Source organism: Cnephaeus nilssonii (assembly GCF_951640355.1).
Source record: "Cnephaeus nilssonii genome assembly, chromosome: 10".
Lineage (NCBI taxonomy): Eukaryota > Metazoa > Chordata > Mammalia > Chiroptera > Vespertilionidae > Cnephaeus > Cnephaeus nilssonii.
Window position 1 is genome coordinate 4,220,519 of NC_137081.1, and position 10,667 is coordinate 4,231,185.

Below are 10,667 nucleotides of genomic sequence, written 5' to 3' on the forward strand. Positions count from 1 at the left end.
GATGCAGATCAGGATTCAACAGCTGGCCTCAGAGTGAGAGCATGTCCTTTCCCAGGCGGGGCTGGGCTGGTGGCTAATCAGGCTTATGAAAAACAGGTCGTGCTTGAAACTAAAGGCAACGTCCTTAAACGCGTGCATGCAGTCCTCATGATACCGAAGCAGCGGGACCTGCGCAGTGTCAGCCCGCGGCTGCATCAGTGGGATTTCACAGAGCCTCCCTCTCCGCAGAGCAAACTGTTATTGAATTCTCTGCAAAGTAAAGTGTTGCGCACGCTTTCTAGTAATATGTGCTCTTCCTCAGACCTCGTGCCCAGAGTAACTTAAAAACTCCAAAGGAGTTCATTACCAGTTGTGACTGGTTAGCAAATGCAGGGCCTGCCACAGGTTCTTTAAATGATTGAACAGCGGGAGCAGAGCCTCTGCAACAGGAACGCGGCGATTGTGTTCACTCACTCCGTGTGGAGTGAGGCAGGGCCGCGAGGAACACCATCGGAAACAGCAAGCACCACCAAGTGGCAGGAGAACATCACTCTCTGAGCAGACCACAGTGCTGCGGAACACGTAAATCTAGATATTATTTGGCCTCCTCATTCGTACAAAGGAAGTAGAGAGGCATTAAATTTTACAGCAATGAAGATCAGCTGAGTGATTGCATTAGCGCTTCAACTTCTCCCCTAACAGGGTCTAATCGTATTACTTCTTAGAATTGAATTCAAAACAAGGGCTACTAATTGTGCTTTGCATTGGGTGTTCCGTGATTACTAGAAACACAACACAATCATATCATGAATTTGCAGAATTCCTCTCTTTTTTACATTGCTCACAGTATTTGTTTTCCAATTTCTGAGGTATCACAGTTTATTTATGGCATACACACTCTAGAATAGATTCAGAGGAGGTAAAATCAAGTTGCAATATTTTTAAGGTAGAAATAGCACATACATTTTTTTCCAGAAAACTTAATTTTTTTTTTCACACATGGGAAGGGACTCGGAGCAGAAAACCACGATTAGGCCTGGGGCCTCTTCCCCGGGGGAAGGAAACTCTAACCGAGAACACGTCTGCTCTGTCCAAGCAGCCTCTTTGTCTCCCCTTTTTATGGAGCGCCAGTGAGGCCCAGACTCCCAAACTCCCCAACTCTCAACCGTGAGCAGCGAGCTCAGGGTTCCATGCTCGGAACTGATAAGAAGCATGTGAGGGCTGTCTGGTGGTGGGTTAGTTGTTTAAGACACACAAATTCCAGGGCTCACGAGCAGAAATTCCAATTCAGAAGTCTGGGGTTGGAGCATGGGGTCTCTAGTTTAATACCATGTTTGAGAACTAAGGTGCACCTCCATGACGCGTTAAAGGAAATCTGGGCTCCTGAGGTTTCTGAGGAGGGTACAGGCTGACACTCCGCGGGCAGATGAGCCGTGTACACATCTGGCTGCAGACCATTACGGATTGAATTTTTGTTTGCGTATGTTCACCCAGGTGAATTAAACTTCTGATATGTCTGACTTCCTAACTTTGTGACTGGAGAAGGTTCCTCATTTGGAAAATGTGGATAATACTAACCCTACTTCCTAGCTTTCCTCTGAAGAGTAGGGAAAGTATAGTGTATGATTCTATTGTGATGGCCTTGGGGAGATGCCCATATAAATGAGTGAATATACCAATATGTGTGTAGTTAGCTATATTTATATACACTTAACTATAGTCAAAAGTAAAGATATTTGTCTATAATATTAAAGTATACAATATGTTGATTATTGGTAATGAAGTATAGCATCATTTTCATATCTAATGCAATATCATAATATTTTGTCCCTTAATTTATAGCCTATTTCAGGTAGCTATTCCTACATCAGATAGGTAGGTAGACAGATAAATAAATAAATAGACAGATGGATAATAATGTTCCAAATCATTTTCCTTTAGTTTTATTTATAATTTGTTAATATAAATGCATATCATATTACCGGTGATTAATAAATATATTAGAACACTGTTTACCTTGTAGATCAAATGCCATGATGTTGTTTCAGAGAAGTCATCTTCATTTCTGGATGTTGTTTTTTAACTCATAATAATTAAATTGGTTATTTTTTCAACTTTCGATGCACAAATAATAAGCAGTGATTTAAGGAAATAACCTTACAATGCAAAAGTTTCCTTATGCCTTGTAGATTCCGGTGCCCTTAATCATTGTGATAGCTGATACGTAGATTTATAATTTCAGTCCTGGAGAAATAGTTTATTTCCCCTTAGAGCGGTGGGCCCCAGTCATGGCCATCTATAATAATCACCTGGAGAATGAAAGAATGCTGACACAAATCCCTATTACAAATCTCTGATGGTGAGACAGAGGCAATGGGATCTTCTTGTAAAGTTTCCCTGGTGGTTGCCCTGGCCAGTGTGGCTCAGTCGTTTGGAGGATTGTCCCCTACAGCAAAAGGTGGTGGGTTCGAGTCCACATCCCCAGACTGTGGGTTCAATCCCGGTCAGAGCGCATATGGGAGACAACCTTTCCATGTTTCTCTCCCACGTTAATGTTCCCTCCCCAACCCCATTACTCTCTGTAGAATCAACCAACCAACCAACCAATCAATCAAAAGTTTCCCTGGTGATTGTAATGCACAGCCATTGTTGTTGCTAGCCACTGCCAAGGGGACCATGAATGAATGGGTGTTTCTTCATTGTACAGATTACCCAAGTTTCAGCAGGTAAAAAGAGTGATTTTTTCACTTAAAACTTTTAAAATAGACATCTCACAAAAAGTGCTCTTTGATTAAGATATTTAACCGAAACAATATACAGCAAGTCAATGTTTGCCAATCATTTGATATTTAATTTAATTACAGCCTTATCTTAGGGCTTACTTAAAAAAAAAAAATTTCCCCTCATCCAAACCAGAAGCTTGAATCAGTTTGGGAAGAAACTGTTTTCATATCTGGCTTTGGCTGTGTGGGCTTCTATTGAACTAAGCTAGAAGCGGACTACTCCCTGGCTTGTTGAAAAGTATGAGTCACAGTAATTCTTACAATTTCTGTTATTGGCATTTCACTCATTTCTTACAGAAAGCCTCAATCAGCTGTCCCTCTGTTATCTGCCACATGGAATTTGTTTGTTTCTGACCAGTGGCATTGTAGGCCACTCAGAACTAATGTCCTCCACCACTTTGCTGTTCCTCTACCCAAGGGTTTCTCTCTCCTCCCTCCACCCCCCAAAAAAGAAAAAGCTGAAGGGGAGCGGCTTCTGTTAGAAGATAAATTTGGGAGATGCTCCATCTAAAGGTCCTCAGCTCACGGGTAGCTCACAATGCACATTTGCATTTTCAAGGCCCTGAGGAGCCTTGCGGTAAAATCAAGCCAAGACCCATCAAATAAAACTAAACTCCTGTTTGGAAGACCAGACAGAGGGCGAAAACCGGGACTGCAGGCTTTGTTAGAGGAGAAGGACCTGCCGGGCTGTCTCGCAAGGGGAGAGCAGCAACCGGTGCAGAGGCGAACACGCCTTTTGAGGGGAGGAATGGGAAGGGATGGGGCTTAGGGTGCTCGGCACATGCTGATTGGTGGCTTAATGTATGGTCCATATAAGGTACATAGTCAGTCACTTGGGTACTTAGGGACAAGGGCTTAGGGTATTTGGCAGGTGCTGATTGGTGGTTCAGTGTATAGTCCATATAAGGTGCCTGGTTAGGTGCTCAGGTATGTCCAGGCCGCAGGTGCAGGTGCAGGTGACGTCATACTCCGCCCACCAGTTGGGGGAAGGGAGGATCTATGAATGTTTAACTTTATTGAGCTCAGATTTTTCCAATATGATTTGATCATGAATGCTCTTTCAGCAAGAAAACACAACCTAGACTATGGCGATGGGCTTCCACATCACACACCATTAGTAACCACAGTTTAAGGAATGAGGCTTTAAAAAAATGCGTCAGCCTCTGAGAGGAGAATGCGGATCATTCCCCCCCCCCCCCCGCCCTGACTTCTATTTTCACAGAAACACCAACACAGCAGCTCCCAGGAGGGTAGATACTCCGCAGCAGCGATGTGTTCCTAGGTGGCGTTCCCTGCCACCATGCATATCTGGGGAAGGTGATAAAAATGTCAGTCCCATCACCTTCAACCTTTAAAAATTTTCCACAATACTATCTTATGTAAATGCTAAATCAAAGCCTCCAATTTCTTTAGCAGCAATGGTAACACAAAATCGAATACATATTGTGCCCGATAACACTCCTTTCTGAAAAGTTGTATCTAACATTGTGGAAGATGCTAAAAGAGCTTAAATAGAATCATTCACAAGATTTTAAAGAGAATTTAGTTGACTTCTTCATGCCACCATACTCATTTCTTTGCTTTGCAACATAAATCTGGACCCTGAGCCACTCACGGGCTGTTGCTGAAGCTTCTGATATAATGACAGGGTAAGGCCACCCGGCAGGAAGGCATCTGTGAGACAATGGACCAGTTACTGCTTTCTCCAGCCACAGTTTTCTGTCGTGGCCAGACGTCTTGTTACTGGGGTAAGGAGGGAACTCCCCTGTTTTGAGAAGGAGGCCATGCTGTGAAGAGGGAGTCAGGTCCCAGGAGGGACTGAAATCCATAAATAGAAGGTCATCTGCAGAGTGAAGGCAGACGTTCCTTTCAACTTTCTGGGGCACGTTATCTTTTTTTTGTTGTTCTTTTCTTTACTTTAGCTATTTCCTCTCTTCTTCCCCCCCCTTGACCATTTATCTCTGCAATCCCAACAGCCCCGCCTCCGATGTGAGTGTTTATAAACGGCATTTAGCTACATTAGGTGTCTACTCTACATTATACAGGTCTTATTCTGAAATTGTATATATTTTACATTTTAGTACATCTAATTACAGAGAAGAGCTGTCTCCATAGCAAATTATTTAATAACGGTAAAACTAGTTTTCTTTTATAATTTATGTAAATTCTCCAATTTACTTTTTATAAAGCCTGACTTTTGTATGTTAAGATTTGCTTTTCATATACAAAAATTAGTCAAATAATATTGAGTTTCAAAGATCTTTAATTTCAGCTCAGGGAGATGATTCTTTGTCCGTGTATACCTCAAGGATGTCTCAAAATGCTTCATACATAGTTGGCATTCAACACGTGAGGCTAAATTCCATTAAAATGCTAAAGCACAACACATAAATCAGCACACTCTAGAGCAAGCATGTCAAACTCAAAGGCTAACACAGGCCAAATAAACGAGGTTTACATTTTTGTGGGCTGCAAAAAAAACAAAAGCTTCAATTTTCATAGAAACGTAGGTTTATTTTGATAGAGACATGATGAATACAAAGGGCTGAAATAAGTGAGTCATCATCAACATAAAATAATAGAATCTACATAACAAAAGAGCAACATGCTAATTGACTGTACCTTAGCAACGCCCACCAGCCAATCAGGAGTGAGTATGCAAATTAACCCAACAAAGATGGCAGGTTAATTTGCATACGCAGGCGCCAAGCGGCTGGGGGCATGGCGGGACACTTGCTTTGTCGCCATGGTGACAATGCAGGCATTCCGCACCACCCCCTGGACGCTCTGGGCCTCTGGGCAGTGTGAGAAGGTGGAAAGGCGGCTCCGGCCAGAGCTAAGGCGGTGCCGGCAGCCAGGGAAAGGAAGGCCCACTCTGGCACGAATCTTCGTGCATCAGGCTTCTAGTATCTTAATAAAAATTAACATTTTTTCTTAAACATTAACTTACCAGACACTGAATAACTCCACAAATTAATAAGCATAACGCAAATAAACCTATTTTTCTTGTTCTCTGAAAGCAAAATATTTAAACAAGTCAGCCCAAGACTAATGACATGGCAATTGGCTGCTAGAATATTCACTGCTAGTATTAGTGGAGAGAAGTGGTGTGCCTGCGCATAAGGCGCATAAGGGAAATGAATGCAACACCATTATAGTAATTAGTCATTAGTGAGTATTGTAGTTCATTATTAATAATTATGTATAACAGGGTATTGTAAAAATTAAGTTATGAAATTTTATTAAAATACTTCTTACATACCATTATATTGGCTGGGCCACAAAAATATTCCTTGTGGGGCTGCATGCAGCCCGTGGGCCACAAGTTTGACATGCTTACTCTAGAGAGTACACGGGAAGATAGGGAAGTCACTTTGGAATAACATGAGAGCTCAGTGCATACCTATTTTATTAAGCAAGACTTATTTTGGAATTAAGAGCCGGTATGAGAAGGTGATACTTAGAGTATGGGAGGGAGCCCCTCAGACGTGGACATTGGCCTTGAACTTCTGCCTCTTCCTCCTGGATCGTCCTTAAGGAGTGGTGTATTAGTGGAGAGAAATGGTGCGCCATTTCTCAGGTGGGCAGCGCTTTTCATTCATGGTCTCAGCCTATAATTGTGTCTTTATTTTTTTGTACTTTTGCATTCCCCATTGCTTCAAATTACCATATCAACCATCCAAGTCATCAGACCATAAAACAATTAAAACTTGTCTTGATGTGAAATGTGAAATATTGATGTGATGTGATGTGAAGAAAGAGGAAGGTAGGCAGCAGGTGATATTTCGGGTCTTTCTAATATACATATACACACACACATATAATATCTATATATATAAAAGCCTAAGCGACTGTTACGACTAGTCGACTGAACAACCAAATGACTGGTCGCTATGACGACGCACTGACCACCAGAGGGCAGATGCTCAATGCAGAAGCTGCCCCCTGGTGGTCAGTGCGTGCCCACAGCTAACCTCCTGCGGCCGGCCAACCCCCTGTGGTCCCTCTACCCCAACCGACCCCGATCAGCTGATGGGCCCCGATCTCCAGCTAGGCGAAGGGACCCCACCTGTGCATGAATTTGTGCACTGGGCCTCTAGTCCTATAAAATAAAAGGCTAATATGCAAATAGACTGAAGGGTGGAACAACTGGAACAACCGAACAACAGGTTGCTAAGACGTGTGCGGACCACCAGGGGGCGTGCGCGGAACATGGCGGGCATTGGCCATGGCGGGATGGTGGAGCAGGTGAGCAGGGGTGCCAGACCAAGGCAGGGCGCTGGTTGCATTGGGGCGAGCCTCTGGTGGTTATTGAAAATTCTTTGCTACTGAGTGCTGCTGTCCCGCCTGGCGCTTGTACCTGCTGACTGCCCTGGCCCCGCTCCCACCTGCTGCTGGCACCAGCCCCAATTGCTCTGTGCCTTCAGTGGGTGCGGGTGGGGCCAGTGGGAGTGGGACTGCTGGCAGTCAGGGGACCTGGGCCACGGCGGGAGGGGCCGAGCTGGGGCACGGAGGATGGGCCGAGACCCTCCCCTGTGCCTACCGTAGCCTTGTGGCCTGCAGTTACTTTCAAGGTACACAAATTTGTGCACTGGGCCCCTAATATATGTATAACAGGATATTGTAAAAATTAGGTTATGAAATTTTATTAAAATACTTCTTACATACCGTTATATTCGCTGGGCCGCAAAAATATTCCTTGTGGGGCTGCATATGTGTATATATGTTTGTGGGCATGTATATATTACACATGATATACAATTCACACCATAAATATATCGATCTTCCATTCTTTATATACTAGTAGCCCGTTTGCACGAAGATTCGTGCAATAGACCTTCATTCACCTGGCTGCCTGCACCAGTTTTCTGCCGGCACCAGGGACCCAGGCCTTGGCTGTGGCCACCGCCTTCTGCCTTTTTCAGGGTCGGGGCTTGGCCCCGGGCGGTGGCCTTGGGCTCCGCGGCACCCAACATCCTTGCTAAGGATCGCAGGAGCCGACCCCCAGTGGTTTCCTGCGATCCGTGCAGGCTGCCCACTGGTGCCCAAGGCCGGGAAAGCCTCTGCCCCAGGCTTTCCTGGCCTTGGGCTCGCCGCACCCAGAGTCCCTGCTACCGATCACAGGAGCCGACCCCCAGTGGTTTCCTGCGATCGGTGCAGGCTCCCCGCTGGTGCCCAAGGCCCGGAAAGCCTCGGCCCCTGGGACCCCCGGGAGCGGCGGGAGGGGCGGGATGGGCACGGCCAAGCCCCCACAGGTGGCCAATCGACCCGGAACCCCCAGGAGGGGCGGGAGGGGCCGGGCCACGCCCACCCCGGGTGTCGATTGCCCCAGGCATCCCCGGGAGCGGCGGCATGGGCCCGGCCACGCCCCCCGGGGTGCCGATCGCCCCAGGCACCCCCGGAGCGGCGTCATGGGTCCGGCCACGCCCCCCGGGGTGCTGATCGCCCCAGGCACCCCGGGGAGTGGCGGCATGGGCCCGGCCACTGGGCACCGCCATCTTGATCTTCTCAACGGCCGGATATGCCACCCGGAGTCCCGCCCCCAGCCTCCTGCCGGCCCAATCGTGGGCATAGCGGAGGTGCGGTCAATTTGCATGTTTCTCTATTATAAGGTAAGATGTGTGTGATATATATGATAAATCAAAAGGATATATAAATAATTTTTCATATATTTATGTGTGTACAAGTGTATATTCTTTTTAGAAGTAGCTTCTTATATATACACTGTTCTTTTTCTTGCTTTATTCACTTAATAAGTACAAAGAGATCGACTTTATTTGGCTGGGTAGAATTCCATTCTGGATGTCTCCTATTTATTCAGTCCCTTCTCTATAAACATTTTTTATCTTATTTGCTAATTAAAATGAAAGCAGCAGTAATATATGACATACTGTCTTTCAGCAGGTAGCTACCCCACTCCCCCGATAAAGACACAATGACAGCATGAGTATGCTTTCAGGGGAGAAACTGAGGCAGCTAGCAAAGAATGCCTTATTTTTTGCTTCTTAGCAAATAGGGAATATTAGAAGTATGTTCCCAACTTAATTCTGACATTCGTGCACACAAATGTTGCCGTTAGAACGTACTTCTTACAAGCTAAATATAATCCATTTGCCACCATAGCATATAATGATGCCCCTGAAATCTATGTAATATTAGTTGCCGTATTACAAAATCCAACGGGATGTGGGTTGGTCTTGAAGTCTTTCCAAGAGAGTTTAATTATATCATACCAAGATCGTTGCATCTGTTAGACACGCAAAGAGCAGTGTTTAACATGACACCCCAGTGTAGACAGAATGCATTAGCTCTTTCCTCTCATAAAGCTAAATCTTTCTTTTTTCGGGTTATGCACACTTTAAAAAATGGGACTTTTCCTCCCACACAGACAGTTGACTATGAATTGACAATCACACACAGAGTTGTGGGGGGATGGCCAGCACTCTGAAGGTGTGCTGGAATCCGATTTCGAGTTCTGGCTCTGACCCCTGAAGCCACGTGAGCCTCATGTCCCTGATCCTCTCTCTGCACGTAACTTGAAGTTGCAATCTGAGAGTTACAGGCGCTCTGGAATCTGCAAGGCTCTCCGCAGTAGGAAAGGCGTTCTTTATTACCTGCTCAGGTGTGTACGTACATATCAAAGGAAGTTCACGTGACTTGTTCTTTGCTGCTGAGGTCTGACTCAGAAACCAAGACTGGTGACATCCCAGCCCTCAATGGGTCAGATTGAGAAATGATTCCTAATTGAAGGTCAGAGTGGACATAAACAACGTAAACACCAGTAGGTGGATCTATGCTGGGGTCAAGTGTACTGTAAATCCCTTTACATGTGAGACTGCTGATTTTATATATGTGGGCTAATGAATTTGAGGAGTAGGAAATTTTAGAACATCTATATATGTTAACTCTAACTAAGTCACTTTGTCTAAAGCAGAAAATAATGGGCTTTCTTCATAATCCATCACTTTTTGAAATTTGGATCTATGATTTCCCCTTAAGTGAAACAATAATTCAGATGTTTTTAACATTTTAAGTAGGAGTTTTGTGATCGACATGCATCTTTAGGAAATCTGTGATATATGATACCTTGAAGCGGTCAGGAGAGACACGCAATGTCATTGGTGAATGTGGCAAAAGCCAACGTTAATTTTATGACCGAATATACTTTTAGTAGGTAAACGGTTTCATTATGCATTATTACTAACGCCAATTACCTTTGCACAGCCCTTGCTTCTTACAAAACTATTTCAATAGTTCTCATCACCTTGAGAACATAGATATTTTTATTACCATTTTAGGCATCCAGTTGTTAATATTAAAACATTTATCCAAGGTTTTTTAATCTGAGATGTAATGTTCTTGAAGAACACATGTTCTGTACAGTCAAGATAACTACAAAGAGCTGAAAGAGGGGGTGAGGGCATGTATGGGAGTGGGGTGGGGGGGGCAATGGTAAGATATGTACACATATAATACCTTAATAAAAAAATGGGAAAAAAAAGAGCTGAAAGAAAGCTTTCCTAACTAGATTATGTGGATATAAATGTCCGTGTGTTTTTTTTTTTTTTAAGACGTTATAAGGTAAGTGATTGCTTCCTCGTTACGCACATTCTCTCACTTGCAAAGTGGTGCTGGAAATGGATGCTAATGACCTGCACTTGGCTTGTGCTTCGTGCGGTAGGAGAGCACGTTTCTTAATTGCATATTATTGAGAAGAAAGCTCTGTTGAGGGCATTGCACACACGACTGGGAGGACATTGTGGTGAAAAGATATCGGCAGCCGCTCCATTAATGTGCAGCTTCTACCTGCATCTAATGGGCACTAATGCATCTCACGTGACACATGTGAAGATACATTTACAGCATTAGACTTGCATTCATTCCAAAAACAATAACCTATTTCTC